Source organism: Falco punctatus (genome assembly GCF_963210335.1).
Source record: "Falco punctatus genome assembly, chromosome: 4".
Taxonomy (NCBI): domain Eukaryota; kingdom Metazoa; phylum Chordata; class Aves; order Falconiformes; family Falconidae; genus Falco; species Falco punctatus.
Window position 1 is genome coordinate 52,391,951 of NC_137583.1, and position 18,797 is coordinate 52,410,747.

General features: G+C 44.1%; 1 long non-coding RNA gene across 18 annotated transcripts in view; it reads left to right on the plus strand.

Annotated features, from left to right (window-relative positions):
- LOC308061959 overlaps positions 1-17,387 on the plus strand; it is a 41,465-nt gene extending 24,078 nt beyond the window's left edge. For all 18 annotated transcript variants that reach the window (XR_013927399.1, XR_013927400.1, XR_013927401.1 and 15 more), the window contains one exon: positions 1-17,387. This exon is cut by the window's left edge. This is a non-coding gene — a long non-coding RNA (uncharacterized lncRNA).
- The last annotated feature ends 1,410 nt before the right edge of the window (positions 17,388-18,797 follow it).

The following is an 18,797-nucleotide window of genomic DNA, read 5'->3' on the forward strand; positions in this document are numbered from 1 at the left end:
GGAGATGGTTATAGGAGGGAAGAGAAGAAGGGGAAAGGACAGGGGGGAAAAGAGGAAGAAACAGCTTTCAAGACTATATCCGATCTCCTTGATGCTGATCAGAATATTTTTTTAATTGCTTTCTTGAAATCAAGATAGTCAATAGCAACCCTGGAGGCTGGGAAGAAAGTGCATGAGGTGCCCAGGTTTGCTGTTGACACCCTGTTCTTCACGCTGGTGGATTCACAAAGGCTAGAGAAAGCTCTAACAACGCCGAGAAGTATATTACGACAGCACCTCACCAAGAACAATGTGTTTTGCTCAACACTGCAGTTATGGTGAGATTTATGGCTCCTGCTCCAAGAATTTAGCTTCTTAGCAGATGAGTCAGGCAAAAAAATGTCTTGCTCACAGATGGTAAGCAGAGTCATAGAGAATTTAAGTGACTTGATGGGTTTATAAAAGCAGACTGTTATAGAGCTGGGAATTGATCCCAAACCCCTTGAATCCTTGCCTCATGACTTAGAATAAGGTTGTCAATGGATTTTATCCCTATGCAACTAGAGTGCCAAGTTTAAGTCAGTTTTCTGGATTATTTTTTCCCACATCAAAGAGCAATTGGCAGCTCCAGACAAAGGTTTGTTTCACCTAGCTCAGCCATCTATCCTAAGGTGTGACTAGGAAGCTCGAACTGATGCTTTTTCAGTGACTGCAAAGAAGAACTCAAAAGATTTGAACAATATGGTACACGCAAAAAGGAACCCATGAGTTTGACTTAGAGTGACTTCTTGCCACAGTTACAAGCTCTTTTTGTATATCATTGACTATATGGGCACTGGTGCACAGCCGAATTGCCCATTCAAGCCATGGAAGCCTGTTGCAGCTGAATTTGTAATGCCTTAATAGATGTCTCAGGTTGAGATTCCTCTCAATTAACATTAAGTCCCTCCGTGTTAATCATTCAGTATTTAATTCTGAACTCTTGCTCAACTCCAAGTCTTTCTCTGTTAACATTTTGGCCAAACCATCACATTCACGCAGGCTGTCTTAAACCAGGATGTCAGGCTGACCCAGAATAAAACTTACTATGTTTTCTGTTGGGTTAGTTTTAACCCAAGAGGTTTCTTGAGCCAGCTTATATGGTGGTCACAGGAATGTCTGTGGCGTTACTTACTAAAATATGGCACGGGAGGTCAGGGATGAGCAGGCAGACAGGCAGAGGGAGGGTAAGGGACAGCTTTGGCAGTGATGCAATTTGTGTTTTGATAGGATGGGAGCAATGGTGAACGAAATACCCATGTCTGTGCCAACAGCGTCTCAACAGTGCTCTGCAAGCTGCAGAGAAGGTTGGTGCTTGTGTTGCACCCACAAGTGCAAATAGTTGCGTAGTGCTCAGTGCAAATTTTAACCAAAGAGCAAACAAAAATGCTGCGTTATGCTGAAGAACAGTTTGTGTGTGTGTGTGTCTGGTCATCCCACCCTCCTCACTGTGAGCATCAAGTCACCAGAAAATGAAGATTTTCCATTTCTCTGTGCTCTGAGATGCCAGAGCAAGTGGGAGCTGCAGGGCTGCGTCTGTATCATTTGTATAACAGCATCATTATTTGCTAAAATCAATTACTCATGTCAATTGTTAGAAGGCAGGGAGAAAGCACAAGAGTCAACATTGCTTAATTGGAAGGCAAACATAAAGTAGTGAAGAGTGAGAGAAAGGCTAGTTTGGGGTTTTTTCTCTGCAAAGTCCTCTTCTACAGAATTTTTATAGGCCTTAGGCAAATGATTTATCTAACTTCAGCTGTGACAAGGTGAGCATCTAGTCACGCAAGCTGCTTCAACAGCTACTGGATGTACTAGAGTGGAATTTATCCCAAGTATCTTATGCATTTTTTTTTTTAACAGGGGAAGATTTGCCCTTTGGAAGTGCTGACTTCTTTCTTCATTGATAGAGATTCTAATTTTATTAACATGTTTAACTTTTTGATGAGTAGAGGTAGGGGAAATAATAAACTCTTTGTTGACATCCAAGTTTCTTCATTGGTGGAAAAGGTATTTCAGGGAATTCAAGAGCAGGAAACTTTCTAACAAAAGGGCAATAAAGTACCCAAACTGATCGCTTGGAGACGAGCGCATGGCTTCTGTCACCAAGGGTGTTTAAGAACAGATAGATAGACATGGTGGGAAGGGCTCAATAGACTAGGCCTTCATTTGATGACAACCATGAGATTTCTGAGGGTCTCTTCTGACCTAATTTTCTAGGAAATAGGATTTGATTTGTCTTGGGAGAAAAAAAAAAGTCATGGCCAACATAAGCTGGTTATATTTCCAAGTCAACAAACTGTGGTGTAGGGTGCATATTTATAAAGTCATGACAGGCTTTTTGCATAAGGGTATTAAAAAGAAGAATTTAAATTATTGTAATTATCAGTCTTTTGGAAGTGCAATAGAAGACCTCCTACAGATGCCTTACTAGGACTTTTTTTCCTTTAGATGAATTTTTATTTTCTCATGGTGAGACTTAAGGGGATCTCAGACGGCATCAGGCACCAAATTTCCATCATCAGAGTTGTGCTCCAGGGGTCTCTGTTGAATAGCCTGCTCCAATCTGCCTCCCCGCATGGACAAGTCCCAGGAAACCTAAGAAAATGCCAAGTTTTTTAAAATTCATCCATGATTGTTGAAAAGAGATGAAAGCAGAAACCAGAGGTAACCAGTAGAAAGGGTGATATATGCCAAACTGCAGGCCTGGTTTAGAACTTCAAACATGATTCTTAAACATTTGTTTTGTTCATTTTATGAGAAAGCCATCAGCAGGGATGTAGAGATGAACCCAGCAGAGAAGTTAGCACGTGACTTTATTGTAGTAACCCTTGTCCCACCTCACCCCACTCCTGTATCACCTGCAACCCCTGTGTAGTGACAAGGATTAAGGATAATGCTATGGAGGCCAAACACTGAAAGCTGATAAAAAGAAACTGCTTTTCCATCCACCTTGGTTCGTTGAGTTCAAAGGCAGGAGAGTTCATAGATAAGCATGTTTTGGTCTGGATTTCAAGGAACCTTCACTGGTGAGGTCATTGGAAAATATATGGGTTTGCACTGAGGGCAAAACGCAATCTGGAGTGAAACAACCTATGTTTTAGGGAAAGACATTATTCTTCCTGCCTCTGTGCTTAAGCAACTATTCCAGGCAGTTAAGGGCTTGGATTTTCTGAGGGATATCATACCAGAACATGAATCATTAGGTACATGGTCAGTTTACCTTAGAGCAGTCCCTTACCATACAGTAGCTGAGCGGAGTATGTTGGTGCCCATGCTCTTTGCCGGTGCTGAATGCAGGCCACCAGAAGCTACCACAGCCTGTGCTAGGACTAAGCTGGTTTGCATCATCAGGCATCCTGGGGGGCCTGAGGGAACATGCCTAAGTGGTTACTACCTTCAGTAGCACCACCATGGGGCTCACCACAACTTGTCAGTCTGTGGCAGTTTGTGAGTCCTCAGCAACGTCAAGTGCCTGAACTATATCAGTTAGGTGGGTCACGTACCCTGATCAGATCCCACAGGTCTTGTGCCAAGTGACATGCCAAATCTGCTTGTGATGCGTTGAAGGATAGAGGTGTACAAAATGTTTAGGGACACGACTCCTGAATTCACTGGGGATCACCCCCGCCCCTGTTCTGGGAATTATTGATGGCAAGATTGCAAACTAATCTGCATGCTGCCACATGTAACCTGCAAGGTTTCCTTATGTTTGCTCTTTCCTCCAATACCGGCAAGATTTTTCTGAGCTCCTGCCACAAACAATCCTCCTTGCTCTCATGTCATAATATATCCTGGCCTTAAGGCAAAAAGCCATACCTGCAGGGTGCAATTTCAGGTGATATACCAATAAGTCGCTTGACCTATACGATGAGGCGTGCATTTCTGTCTGGCCAGCACCTGAAGTGTGGGGACTACCACCAGGTCTGTTGTAGCTGCAAAGCTGTTACAATATTATGATAAGCAGTTTTCAAATCCCAGGGTGTTTGTGAAATGCTAGGAAGTTTATGGCCCAGAGCATTCCCTTCCCTGCTGAGGAGGATGAAAAAGAAGGAGCAGTTGCCTTATCAGGAATGAATGAACGGATGCTCTGTTGTTAGCTAACGGTCCCAAAGGCAAGAAGCAGTTAACAGTGAGAAAATTCCTACCTTGAGTATGGTACAAGCTAATGCCCAAGGGATATTTTTTTTTTTCTTAAACAGAAATGGATCATGCAGAACTGAAATATTCACTCCCCACTCCTGCCCTGTGCTCCTACTCTGATTGCACAGAAGAGGGAGAAAACCCCTAAAGAATTAGTGGAACTCCATTGAAGGGGAGTGGAAGAAATCTCTCTTTAAAAGCTTTTAAAAATAGAGTGCTTTTCTATTATCTTCTCATTTACAGAGAGCTGTGTTTCAGGCACCTGCGCCCTGAGCCTGGTTTAGTGATGGCTGTAGCATCCCAACAGCCCATGGGAGGGATGAGCCAGTTGCATGTAGCTCAGCTCCAGGTCCCCTTTGGAGGGGGGCAGTAACCATTGCAAGGGCCTGGTGGGTCTCAAAACATGCAGATTTACTGAGGAAGTTGGGAAGGACAATTGCCTCCTTCTTTCTTGAGCCGGGGGTGAACAGTTCTGGGTGTGAACTAACGTATGGGTGAAGGCAATAGCTGCACATCAGGGGGAGGACTTTCTCCTGGAGCACCTGGAGGGTGGGACAGAGGTGGTTAGGACAGAGGACACAAGGCCAGCTTAGGTCTGCTAGCAGCAACTTGCTCCATGTTTCCCACCAGCCCTGCTTTCTGTGTCACTTAGGAACACGGTCCTCCCTGCTTAAAGTCTCTTACAGGATCTACGCTTGCTTCAAACCTCTTGCTCAAAGACGTGTCAGTGTGGCAAGTGCTCTGCATTCACAGACATCAAGAAAAACTTCCTCAGTTTTTTTGGGTTTTGTTTGGTTTAATGTAAAATTCAGGCCGTTATAGAAAGTAATCTCAGATGCTTTGACCTGAAACATAGAGGTCAACTGTTGGAGCTGAACTGTGATCCGTTAATTGTAATAAGCTGTTACCCTGCTGGCAGATATGCCTTGCACGACATCAAGCAGGTTGTGGGCTCATAAAGAATGCACTCTGACCAACTGTGATAATAAAATAGCTTGCCATGTTTGGGAAGGCTATCTAGCTTACTTTATCCTTTTAATTAGCACCACCCCTCCCAACAAACCCCAAACCACTGGAATTGCTGTAGCATAAACCTGCTTTTGGAAATTTACTCCAAAATGTATGCTAACGCCCTGGAGGCAATAAATGCAGAAAATCAAAGAAGAAAATGTTTATCTCATCACTTTAGCATCACAGAAGGGAAACTTCCCCTGTTGTGTTCACTAGTGAGTTGAAGTCCATCTGGAGGACTTCTGTTATTCTGACTCTTCTAAATAACTCCTCCTCTGTTACACTAATTTAATTAATTGTAGGCTGATTTTAAAAAGAAGCTGTAGAAACAAAGCATGAAGGAAAGCTCAATTCAGAAGTGTTTCAGGCCATGTAAGACCAAGGACTGTGGTCCCGTTGAAGTTTGCTGGATGCCTTTGGTGAGCTGCCCCCTTTTCACTCACCAGACACTCTGCAAAACCTCGGCTAAGTTAGCTCCATCCAGACTCCGTTAGACGCCCTCCTGCTCATCCTGGTGTCCTATTGCAATTTTGCTGTGGGCACAGTTTTGTAATGGGCTACCAAAAAAATAATGGATTTTTTTAAAAAAATATTACTGTTGATGTTACTCTATTCAGAGTTTTAACAGTCTTATCAAAATACAAGCAGTTATTTTATGCTGTTACAAAGATCCTGACGCAGTCAAAATTATCTAATTGTTGCTAATTCCTATTTATAATGCAATTACAATTACATTATTATATACCAGCCTCCTACTATCTACCCCTTTTTCCAGCATGCTGTTCACCCTTTCCATGTGCCATTACAGCGAGCCATCAGCATCACAAGGTCTTTACTAGGAGGAGTGCGATGTTGCCTGTGTGGGTTTCTTACCCACAAGTCATGGTTCTGCTAAGGGTTGCCTTTTATATGTTTCCAGAAGTATATTGATAACACATTTCTTGGGATTGCCCTAAAAAAACATATTTACAGAATGATTGCTGGCATTCATTTGTCCTTCCATGTATGTGGTGTGGTTTCTTTTAGAGTAAAGCCACACAGATGCACAAACCTAAGCAAACTTTAAGTTAAAATACACCTTGAAACCAGTTAGATGATTTACTAAAACAAACCCCAAACCACAGGGTAGGTAATGAACACTTGACAAGTGCGTGGTTTTCCCATTATGTTTAGGACAAGTTAGACAAGGGTCATTTGAACCTAAAGCAAGTTGCAAGCACAGCAAAACCTTCTTAAATAATTTTGCAAGCACAGGTGAAATGCTTTCAAACCCAGAGAAGTCCAGACAAGGCTTGAGAAGCCCAGAGTAATGTGCTCTGTTGTTTTTGACTACAACTAAATGTTGCACATTCCTTCAAGAAGATTAATTTTCCCAAGAATTACATGGTCTTTGACAGGGAGCCCAGTAGCAGAACCATCTGCTCGAAAGATTTTTCTGAAGGCTTTATTCTGGTTCTTCTCTAGTTTTCACATATAGAAAATGGGAGTCAGTAGGGTGATCACAGTGCATGCATGCTTCAGAATACTGCCTCAAAGGAGACACCAGCTGGGATGTGCATACAGCTACTGAATCAGGATGACAAGGATTTGCTGAGTTATTGTTGGCAGAGGGTTGTGTTGGGCCCATTTGCACGAGATGCTAAGCTCCATCTACTTTCCATTGCCTCCAGTGAGAGCTAAGCATGCTCAGTACCCTGCAGAATTAGACCTCATGTATTCTGCATTTTTTTTCTTCCTGGCAGGATGTGCTCAGCACAGCCCATTTCAGTCTCAGCATCGCACCTTCTTCCAGGATAATCTAGGACTTGCTTCATCAACAACTTTCATTCTTCCTCTTGTCACCAGATGTGTATGCCCTTTTTTCTGTACTCTTGAAGTTAGAGTTGTAATTCGGGGGAATTCCAGACAGCTTTTTCCTGGATGAACTTAAAGGAATTGCTCTGGTTTTAGAAAGCAAGAATGACAATTAATTCAACCATATGAAAAGCTGGGGTTTTTAGAAATGGATTATCCAGAGGAGAAGATGGAGAGATGAGAAGGAGAGAGAGAGAGAGGAGAAAAAGGAGATCCTGTACAGATCCTGGGCTTGTTTGCAAGATCAGTGAAGATCTAAGTGCACCCGTGAAATCTAAGCCTTTGCTGAAAGGCAATGGGACCTCCTGAGCAGCTAGAAAAGAGAGGCAAAAAGCTTGAGAAAAACTGAGACTCCAAATGTTTCAGTGTATTGGAAGCCTCAGTAGTTTCAGGGTTTTTTTGAGTATTTGGCTTGCTGGGGCATCACAACTTACACAGGCTCCAGTGAGAGGAATTCTTCCTTCTAGAGCAGGCAGCAGTGGGTTTGGACTGGTGGCTTGGGACAGGTGAGCTGCAAGGGCAAGTGCATTGAACCCCTCAATGCACTTTGAGGGCATTAAGTGGCAAGGAGAGGAACTTGCTGCAAACTGCTCAGAAAAAGAAAATGTGAGATAAGACCGAAGTATAGAAATCGATGTTTAAAGGCAGGTGCAAAGAACCTCACAGCATATCTCATATCAGTGTTCTGAACGTGGAGCAAACCCAGACGTTTCAGTCAGACTGACCCTCTGACTGGTGGTGTTATCTTCTTTCTCCTGTTTGTCTAAGTGTTCCTTGAACTGCACAACCTGAACCTTGACATGGCAATTCAGCTGAGGTGGGAGCTGGTGTCCCCAACCAAGGCAGGTCTCTGCTACCTTGTGCACCAGAAGAAATATGCCACAGTCTGTGCAGGCAAAGCTAGAACTGCAGCTGTCCAGGGATGTAAAGTTTTTCTTTTGGAGATGGTCAAATCCGGACTGAATTAATGGTCCTGCACAGTTTCTGGCATCTCTTGAAAGAAAGTTGTGCTCTAACGAAAGTCACTGAATGTATTAAAACTTCTTGAAAATCCATCTGCTGCAATAGGAAGGCTTATATACATCATACAACATTAGTTTTGCCTAATGTATCTTGCAGATAATGGAAATGAAGAAGTATTCTCATTTGGTAGTGTTCACACTACTACAGGAACAAGGAATGAATGCAAGGGAACTGAAATGACATAACATCACTTCAAATTATCCTGTAGTAGAGAAATTGAAACACATTTCAAAAAAGGAAAGCTTAGCTGGAGATTTCCACAGCAGGAGTTACTAACCATGGTACCACGGCCACATTTGGCAACTGGGAAACGAAGGTTAAATACAGAAGAGAGAGATATTGTAACTAGAGCAGGTACAAACTTGATATTTCTATTTCAAGACAAAATAAGAAATGCTGAAAATAAAACATCCAGTTCCCTTGGAACAAAGTTTACAATTTTTTTCAGTAAATGAAGATCCTGAAAGTACTGTTTCACAGTAACTGGAAACATTTAGTGGGACTGAAATGACCCCCGAGTTCACTTCAGCACTTGCCATGGGTAGGCTGGATGCTGAACTCCTGGTCTGTTCACAGGGAGGTACAACGAATCCTGGGTGAGGTGATGAGGGGTGATCGTCAAGGTGACTGCAATCAACTTGCAGCTTTTCATAACGGTAGGTGTGGTTGCCTCCTGATTTAAACAGGGGGGGAGTACGTGACCATACGTCCCTGCCCTCGTCACACAAGGTTGGGAATGCGCTTGGGATTCCATCACTTACACCAACAAAAACCTTTCCAGAAATAGAGGTGTATGCAGGCCGTGTGCAGGGAGGCTGCTGGTGTGTTGAACCTTGTGTACCTGTAGATGTGTACGTGCGGTCGCATGCAATGAGTACCCATAGTCCTGCGGAATGAACATCCAGCCACGGCCGCTGAATATTCAGAAGCCACAAGCAGATGCATTTATCCAGCATGAGCAAATTGTGGCCTGGAGTAGAATGGAGGTGGATCAAATCCCTCTAACCCACCCTGAAGAACTCACAACTGCAAGTCAGAGCAGTTCATCTGAAGACCCTCTCCTGGCATAGCCTGACCGGGAGAAGCACTGCCAACTCCAAACACCTTAAAAAGAATCTGACATGTTAATTGCTACAGCGTTTTATTTGATGTTTGGCTTTTCACAGATGAACTGTGATTCAGTTCTTTCTCAGCTAAAGTTTAACTATCCTTGCAGTAAAGCTGCTTTTTTTTTTTTTTTTTTTTTAAATTTTGTTGGAAGGGATTGAGGGTGGTGGAAAGTAGTTTAAAGATTAATAGACGTGGTTTTTTTCTTAATTGAACTATAAATGCTATTTTAATGGGTATCCAGTTAAGTGAAAACCTAGTCAGGATTTCATCTAGAAGACTGAAAATTTGCCACAGCAACACAAAATGGTCCACTCTCAGGACCAGTATGACACATAACTCATATTTCCTGTGGGTGGTGGCTTCATAATGCATAAAGCTACCAGCAGCTTCTTTTCCCTTTCTCCAATTTCTCATTACTCACTATTACATTTTTAAATGCAATAATTTAAAATCTGATAGTCAGGAGAGAATCTTTCAAGCAGAACATTCCCAGTAATAAGTTTGCCCCTTCTCTTGGCTCAGTTATTTGAGCATGACTCCATCTGTTTACACGTTCTGGTGGGGATTTTAAGTTGTTTGGTGGATTTTTTTCCTTTTCTTTTATCTTCATGAAGCAGACATCTCACATAGGTCCGATAAATCACACCTAGAAGTGCTGTTTTCCCATCACTGACAATATAAATCTGTAACAAGTGAGCCTTGAATACGGTATGTGGATCTGGAGCTAAATCCCAGCGACACTGTCTGAAGTGAGATGTGGTGAATCTTAGCTATTGATTTGGACAAGATGGATGTCTACGCTTTTATTTAGCCTTTGCCATGCTGCTCTGATATAATCTATCAGCTGATATAAGCTGCTCTTTGCTGTCTGTAGCATACAGACACATCAGATCTTCTTGTACCACAAGCCCACCATTTAGATGCATCCCTGGTTCTCTTGCCAGGATGCACAACTGTGTCCTTTAAAGCATCATGTTTGTCTTCTCTTTTGGGCATATTTCTAGTCCTGGACAATACAGGCGGGGGTAAAGTAGAGAAGGACTGGAAGAATCAACAGGGAGCTGTAAGCAGGTTGCTATGAAGATATTTGCATGCCTGGGAAAAGGTGAAATTCATAACAAAAGGCATAGGAATAGGATGCAGCTGAGACTGTGCTCATGTCACAGACCGTTCTTCATAGGAGCCCTCTGCTGCAGGATCATGGGGGTAGGGACATGGATTTGTGTGCTCCCACTTCCAATTCTATCAGCAAAACCAGGGCCAAAATAGAAGCAGGATGCAGACAGATCCTCCAAGACAGTTACATGTGGAGGTCCCCTAATGCTAAGGAGATACCCTCATTATTTCAATGGCAATTTGAAAGCTTCAAACTCTTCAGAAAATTGTGACCTGTGTTTTTCTTCTGGCTGTGCCTGCACAGGTAGATGAAGTTGATCAAAGACAAAAGGGATCAAGGTCAAGGACACAAAGGGATCCAGCGGCATGACGGGGGTTTGCATCTGGGTCTGCTGAGCTGGAGCCTGAACTCTTCTGTACCTTCCTCTGCAGCGAGTGAGAATGGGCTTAAAGACACATACACATGCTGTTCTTCAGTCCTGTTGGTAAAATAAAATATGAAGCAGCTGGCAGAGACTGACCAAAATCTAGTTTGCCTGATGACTAAACACAAGATTTGTTTAACCAAATCCAAATAACGTGGATGTTATTTTTGATTTATAGATCTCCAGAAGTCTTATCCAAACAAAATAATGCCTGCCTCTCCCCCATATGTCAGCCAAATGCTCTCAAGACCCTGTTGAAGATGTAGGAAGTTATTCATTGGGCACATCGTCACTCAGTATCACCCAGACTGGAACCAAACTGCTCCAGTCACTCAAAACTGCTTTCTGATTTCCAGCCTAAGTTTACGCTGGGTCAATCTTTAACCTCTCTTCCTGTGCCAATAATGACTTTCAGCATAAATGAGTAACTCCTTTCCTGGTGGGAGTTCTCTCATGTATTTATATTCCCACTCAGCGTTCTTTTTGCTGGACTAAGCATGATATGTTAGCACATCCCTTGTTTTGCTCTGGTGCCCTTGTCCCCTGGTTGTGCAGGCACTTTGTGTGCTGTTGTGCTCTGGGGTGACTAACCCTTTTTTTGGCTGGGACACTATATCCTAAGATTCAAACCATGCCCGTTGGTATGGAAAGAACAGGGCATTCGTTGGTATGCACTCAAAGGTAATATATTCATAGTGTTAATCACCCCTGACAAAACCGGCCATCCCTGCCCACGGTCATCCCAGGAGGTTTTTTCATGTTTTTTCATTGTGTCTTTTCATGTTTCTTGATCATGGCATTGGTAGGACCAGGAAAGTGCATAGGGCAGCAGGTTCACGCCTTGGATTGTCCAAGCAGTTGTTTATCCAGATCTAACTTTCTTTAAAGTCAGGACAGGTAGAAGGTGCTTCTCAAGGGTGTTCATCCTCTCCGAAAATTGGCATTTAAGGCAGCTCAGGTGAGTTGCTTGGTAGAGACCTTTCTTTCTCCACTGGTGATAAGGGTGGCTACATGCTTGAGACTACAGGTGGGATTAATTTAATTCAATTTCAGACAGCTCCACTGTCACCCCACCTGAGCTAAGGACTAATAGCTGTGGCTTTCCTATAGTCTGTGGGGAGAAATAGAAATCTGCCAGATTAGAAGCCTGTATAAATAAAGGAATTTGTAGGTTGTGTAGGAATCTGGTCCAATTTTCCTATTTATTCTGTGTCTTTGAGAAACCTCTTTCTATGAAAGGTATAAAACAAGTGAATAGCTCAAGTGCAGCTATTGGTATAAATTACGTATCTATGTTCAAAAAAGTAATTCCTGAAATCTAATTAAGAGCAAGGAAAACAGCTGCAGGTGAGGGACAGAGTACATTTCTCTGCTTTATTACAGCTGCCAGGTCTCTTGCAATCACAAGGGGATTCCTTTTGCCTGTGTTCTTGGAGCAGGTCCGTGAATGCAGGTTGAAAGGGATGCCATGAAAAGATAATCCCCACTCCCCATAGCTGCCAGAGCTAAAAGCCATTTCTGACCGTGTGAATGTAGGTGTCTTCATGCACCCAGCAAATGTTCCTGGCAGGTTATCCAGTGCCGAGGTCTTACATGCCAGGAAAAAATACATTCTGAAAGGCCGGTTTGTCCCACCTGTTGGGTGCGGGGACCCTGTCACCCACCTAGCCTGGGAAAGCTACAGAAGATATGATGTTGCTCAGCTGGATTGTTTTGTTTGTAGAATGTATCTACTGCGATTGACCTTGCCTTGTTTTATCTCAGTTGAAGCTCCACATGGTCCGAATTATACTTTGGTCTGTGCTTTTACTTTTTTCATCCTGCGCAGTCGTTTCTCAAGCAATGTCTCACACCTTGACGTTAATTGTCCAGCAGAACTATGCTGAGGTTGCACAGTCCTGCCCCACCAAACTTGGGAAAACTTGGCTCAAAGCCAGCTGAATCCCATAAGCCAAGGGTACAAAGTGCACACACAGTTCCTGGTATTTGTATTTCAGTAATTTGTAGGAGTCCTAGGGAAAAAATCAGGACTCTACGGTGCATTCTCACGCCAGGTACTGCGCATACACACAGACAGATCTATTTACCTGAGGCCTGAGATACGTAATGCCGTGTTCATCACCATGGCTTCTTCCACGATGAAAAAGAGGAAATAGGCATCCTCAGAAGATGATTAACTTGGCCTGTCTTAGGTGACCATCTTAAGACTGGACAAATTGTCTTTTCGACTTTTGACCTTAAAAGGGATTAACCCTCCCTTAATTGTTAAACATAAATGAAAAATCTAGGCTCTCCTGCTAGGACCGGGAGTATAGCATGAACCTCTGGAAGGAAGTTCATGATATTTTCAGAGCGGGAGCTAAAGCAGGTGAGATAAAACATATGAAACTAATGGTTTCTTTTTCCACTGTTTTAGAAAGAGACTGTTCAACAAGGTAGGATGGACCTTGAGCTCTCACATGGCTAAGGCTGGATGAAAGGACAGCTTCCCAGCCTGCCTGTGCTCCCTGGCTGGAACGCCGTACTCTCTCTCTAAATGGTGCATGAAGGTATATGCCACTGAGCTATTCCATGTACGCTACACATGGTGCATGTGACAGTCCCTTGAAACAATGTGAGATGAAGAGACGGCATGGACAGAGAGACAATTATTGTCCTTTGGTACCTCAGTTCTATTCTTGTACTCCTGGAGTCTTGTACCTTAGCGGGTCCATGCAGTGCTGTGTAGTGAGACAGCTCCTGGAGTACAAGAAGCACCTTCTATACTTTACCTCGGCAACATGGGCTGAAATGCGGTAAATAATTCCAGTATGTCAGTCCCTCCTCCCTCTCCGAAAAGCTGAGATATTTTCTGGCTCTGAGTCACCATTAACCAGTATATGAAACGTCCCAAGGGCCCTGAAGGCAACTGGAACCTCATGAGATGAGCCCTACCACCAGTTTCTCTCCCCTCCGGCTGGGGTGGGCTGCCTGTGTACATACATACACATGTACATACATGTGTCCACTGATAACAGCTCTCAGCACATGCTTGCTCCTTGTTGTGCAGGGGCCAGGAACTGTTTCCAAAAGGCAGTTTCAAAGCAAAGATCCCTTTCTGGGGAAGTAACAGAGCTTCAGAATATCCACAGAGAGCCCTTCCTGCCAGCTGGCCCCCGAGCCCGGTCTGTGCACATTTAACTCACCACCACAGCACAGGCAGCGAGTGTGGAGCTCTGCAGGAGCTGGGAGCCACTTCTCCACCCAGAGGCTGCTCACTGGTGGTATCTGGGTTTCTGTGGTTCCTGGAAAAACTGACTGGCCACGTTCTTCTTTTGTGCAAGGCAGTGCCTTCTGATGATTCCTGCTGAGGTGCTCAGAAAGAAGTCATTGTCTAAAATAAAAATAAAAATGGTGGCAGGGTTCCCTTCCATAGAAAGGAAAGAAAGCACAACTTTGGCTTACCAGTGAATACCACCCTGATTTCAGCGGTGACTGACAGCTGAGGTAGGCACGGGCTGCAACTGGAAAAAGCTATCTGAGCTGTAAAGGCATGTAGCAGCCACATTTTTAGCACTGAAAGAGAAATGATTGACAGGCTGTTGCTGGGGCGTAGGGCAGCGAGTCACACTGCTGGGGCTGTACGTGCAGCAATAGCTTCCCACAGCAAGTTTTGATATAAGGCTGTTTTCCGGCTGCCGACTAAAACTATCTTGTTTAGAGAACACTGACCTTCAGGCTGCAAACAGCTGGTGGCTTCGTGGCTTCCAGGAGGGAAACGCTTGGGAGTCCACGTTCTTTTGGACTTACTAAAAACATCATGATGGAAAAGAGGTGTTGGAGGCAGGGGGGTGGTTTCAGCGTGCAGTCTCATGATGCAAGGATGTGCCTCTAACTGAAGAAAAAAAAATGATCCCACCCTCTCTCCTCTTCTTAATGAAGTGCTCTCATTCTTCCATCTTGTACCTTCATGGGTCCATGCAGTGCTGTGTAGCGAGACGGACTAAGTTAGGTGGTGAGTTTTCGGCCAGAGCCATCTCCCAATCTGGCTCACTGCACTGCCGTACCGATGGCACAAGAAGATGAGGAGAAGTGGAGAGGACCACTCCTTTTGGCAGCCGTGTGGACTTCAAATTCTTGCCAGACTGAAATCTTAGAATAATGGAAATAGATGGCTTTCTGTTTACAGAAAGAGATGGGGGCCAAGAGCCAGGGCCAAAGGGTAAGGTCTCTGCAAGGCTGCTTTAAAGACTGAAGCCAAATGCAGCCAGTGGGCTCAGAGTGGAGGGATGCCCCCAGAAAAGACGGGAAGAAATTCTGCAGTATTCCAGATATGTAACTGGCAGAATGTTATGGAAAGCAACTTCATAAATGGGATTAAAAAGGGATTAGAGAAACTTTTGGAACAAACCCAGCCCTAAGCTCCTGACCTCCCCAAACTGGTAGGATACACCCATGGGAAATGCAGCTCTAGCCTTGTCTTGTTTCTTCTCCATTTTCCTCACTGTCAGGGAAAGGATCCTGAACTCGCTCACTTGCCTTGACTGGTTTTCCTAGTTTCAGTCTCAGACCCATAACAAGCAGATGAATAGAGTAGCAAATATGTTTTGCCTGGTGCACTCTGATAGACATGAAGTTTGGCACTCACTCTTCCAAACACAGGATTTACATCAATGATATAACTTTGCATTGAGGCTGTTTGAAATCACCGCCTGCTTGCACACCCCTTCCCCCCTTGCTCCATCTCCCTTAAGACTGAATGCTAAACAACTTATTCTTCCACCAAAAAACCCTCAAACAACCCAGTCCGTTCTCAAGCAGGTCGTGTTTACTGCACTTGATGCGATGAGCAGTGCAATGTGTGTGCAGACACTTAGGCTATATTAAAGTTATCAGTGAGTCACTTCTTGAATATGAAGATTGCTGAGCTTTCTTCATCCACAAAATAATCTCCAAGGAATGGAGAAGAAACCGGGACTGTGGGGAGAGATGCTTTTTTTCTGCATCACTCAGTATCCTCAACCTGTATTTTCCATCTGCAGGTCATATAGCAGGCTCATGTGATAGGCATTGCATAGATTTGGTTTTGCACTGAGTATCATCAGGAAAAGACAAAGTATTAGAAGCTCTTTGAGTTTGCTTCTTTTTGGGGCAGTTAAATAAAAAGATGTTACTATGGTGGGAGACTCATTTCAAGTTAACCTGAGGTCAAGTTGCATCTTGCTGCATCTGAAATTGTAAATACGCCTAGCTTAAACCAAGAGACATAGTCAAGTTTGTTCTTGCTCCCTGTGGATTAGTGGGAACAGAGGTTATGAGAGTAAGTGAAGCAGGGTAAAAAGTCAGCATGTTAGTTCTTGTTTGTGCTCCTAACGGTATCAAAACCAGGAAGATATGTTGGTCCTGGGGGTTTACGAACTCAATCGTGCTTATTCATCCTCTACAGTTTGATAGAAAAAGTCCCTGAAGCTCTGCACCTTCAGCTGCAGCCCAAAGCAATTACCTTGCATAACTTTGTTAGCATTTGTGTGCCCGTCTTGTTCAGAAGAAAAACTCCACTTCAGCAAAGCGCTTGCTTGATTTCCCATCTGTGTTTAACTCTCACCAGCTTCTGTTCTTGTTCTTAAGTTCTTCTGTTCTCTTCATAGCCCATCTGTGCTTAAACATCACCAGATCCTCTGCATGAACCTGTTCTGAAATCAGTTCTTAGGTTCTGTTATCTGAACAAGTGAAGATAGATACGAACTATTCTCCAACTGCTCCAAACTGGCGTGAATTCAGCCTGTTCTGGATCGCAATACGCATGGGTGCAACACATCACCCCTACGAATTTACAGGCTCTGGCACAGAAAACACACCCTAAGTGCTTAAGTCTCTGCTCTACATATATTTGCCTTCAGTTGCTGCATAGGTCAAGTGGTAGGAAGTCCTGGTTGCGGTTTCAAAGACCTTAAGTTCAGGCCTGGATGGTAGTTGTGGTTGTATGGATGCGGTCATGGTGCACTACACAGCTATGCCTTAGCCATGATAAAGTATAAAGCTTGGCAGAAGGTCAGGCTGTGGGATAAATACACCCAACTAGCTCAGCAATCCCACTGACCAGATCATTTGCTTTGTCCCAGTCATTTAAAGCCTCCAAAGAATTGTTCCAGGAGCTCAGGAAGGAAAACACTCCTCTGCCTCTGCTCGCTGCCTTGAATGTGGCTCCTGCCCACACCACGGACTCCCCCACTGGCAGGACAAATAAAGTCATGTTTTCTTACCTCTAGCCTCCTCACTCCCTGGGAGGACTCGTGATTTTAAGGTGATTTGCCACAACTTTCATTTTTCATGTTCTGGCAGCAGTGTTAAATAGTGGGCATTTTTCTTAACCCATGACAGGTGTTCGTCGGAGTATGGCAGGTCTGGAAATCTCTGACCATCTTGGACTCTTCTTTCCTATCCTGAACCCTCTTTGGAGGTTTTTTCTTATGTGGTATATTCAAAGGTAGGAAAGAAAAAAAGATTTTTTTATTTCTTTTATAAGAAAAAATTATTAAAAAAGATATGTTTTAACATATGAACAGGGAGTGTTTGGTGAGATGTGGCACTGCTTCAGTGAGAAAGGAATAACCAAGAAGGTGAAGCTGCAAAGAGATGTCCACAAGATCACAAGACATAGAGTAAGCACATCATGGGAGATTAACAGCAGCCTTTGAGACTGTTTAACAGATCATAATTAATCTGTTATTAATCACAGATCAATATTAATCTGTTAATAACATAATAACAAAATAATAATGACACAAAAGACCTATGTGTGGTACTAGCTCAGTGTAAATGCTCTTTGTACCACCAACGGATAGCCATGAAAGGTGGCGGTGTCTGAACACATCCCATTATTGATGCTGCTCAGGGTTCACATAAGTGCTAAACCTAGACAAGGACCAAGTGTTTTCTGACGAGTAGAAGGTGAACCACAATCAGTAATTCAGATTTGTGATGCCAGAGTTAAATTCAGAGTAGAGGTAAAGAAAGCACAATTCAGAAAGAAGGTGCAGCATGGGGCTGGAGAAAACACATGAAAGAAAGTTCTGCTTTACTAAGAAGTGTTGTCAGGACAACTGTCTCCTGTGAAAGGTTAAGAATTTACAATTCTTCAGTGCTTTGGTCCAGCATCAGACAGCCAAAAATCCACGTATGTGCTTCTGCCTAGTGGCTCTTCTGAGAGGGAAGAGGCTGTTCCCTCTGTTGGCTCTCCATCTTCAGGGGCATGTTGTCCACAGGGCGGACAGAGTCACAAACCTAGGGGAAATTTAAATCCCTGGCTTTCCTGGACTGGTACTTCAGGCTAAGATATTAAAACATCTTGTGCAGGAAGTCCAAATAGGAAATCACTCTGAGTGAGTGAGCTCTTGAAAACATTGGCTGCAGCATCGCCTTTCTTTACATTTCTGCACTCACTGTTTGCTGCCTGCACTCTTGCTGCTCAGCCGGTCATGCAGGCAGGGAGCCATCGAGCAGCAGAGCCATACTCAGGCAGCAAACCAGGCAGCAGAGCAATGCATTTCATCCCCAGCTGGGGGGATGCTTCCAGGGCACGTGATTACACTCCCTCACCCTACAGCACAGATGGCCAAGCTGCCAGCAGTGATCAGTCAGGGCATCACCGAATATCCTTTTCCCAGTTCATGGCAAAGTTATCTTCTAGGGAATCATTCCCCTACACCTTCCAGTACCTAAAGGGGCCAGCAAGAAAGCTAGAGAGGGACTATTTATAAAGGAATAGTTTTAAAGTAAAAGATGGGAGATTCAAACTAGATATGAGGGAGAAATCCTTCCCTGTGAGGGCGGCGAGGCGCCGGCACGGGCTGCCCAGAGCAGCTGTGGGTGCCCCAGCCCTGGCAGTGCCCAAGGCCAGGCTGGACGGGGCTGGGAGCCACCGGGGCTGGGGGAAGGGGGCCCTGTGCGTGGCAGGGGTGGGACTGGGGGGTCTTTAAGGTCCTTCCAACCCAAACCATTCTGGGATTCTATTCAGCACATCTCCAGTGACTCCTCTACATCCTTCCAGGCCTCTCAGGGTGTACCTAAAGAGCTGGCCAAGGAAGGAGACACATTGTCTCAGCCAGTGCATCACAGCAG